Source organism: Arachis ipaensis, chromosome B5, assembly GCF_059453495.1.
Source record: "Arachis ipaensis isolate K30076 ecotype BB chromosome B5, ASM5945349v1, whole genome shotgun sequence".
NCBI classification, from domain to species: Eukaryota; Viridiplantae; Streptophyta; class Magnoliopsida; order Fabales; family Fabaceae; genus Arachis; species Arachis ipaensis.
In genome coordinates, this window is record NC_142440.1 from 81,968,788 (window position 1) to 81,969,136 (window position 349).

At 41.3% G+C, this 349-nt stretch overlaps 1 non-coding gene across 1 annotated transcript; it reads left to right on the top strand.

Annotated features, from left to right (window-relative positions):
- Nucleotides 1-241: 241 nt before the first annotated feature.
- Nucleotides 242-349, top strand: LOC148564773 (small nucleolar RNA R71). The gene has a single exon (XR_015884195.1). It is a non-coding gene; the product is annotated as a small nucleolar RNA R71 (small nucleolar RNA).

Sequence of the window (349 nt, forward strand, 5' to 3'; positions counted from 1 at the left end):
GAACCAATATGGCATTCAGAGTATCAACTTCAAGAACTCCCTTCTTCATAGGCGTCCCATTACTCATAGGATTCCTTTCAGAAGTGTACATGAATTGGTTATTAGCAACCATGTCAATGAGTTCTTGAGCTTCTGCAGGCGTTTTCTTTAGGTGAATGGATCCACCTGCAGAAGTGTCCAGTGACATCTTTGATAGCTCAGATAAACCATCATAGAATATATCCAGGATGGTCCATTCCGAAAGCATGTCAGAAGGACACTTTTTGGTCAACTGTTTGTATCTTTCCCAAGCTTCATAGAGGGATTCACCTTCTTTCTGTCTGAAGGTTTGAACATCAGCTCTAAGCTT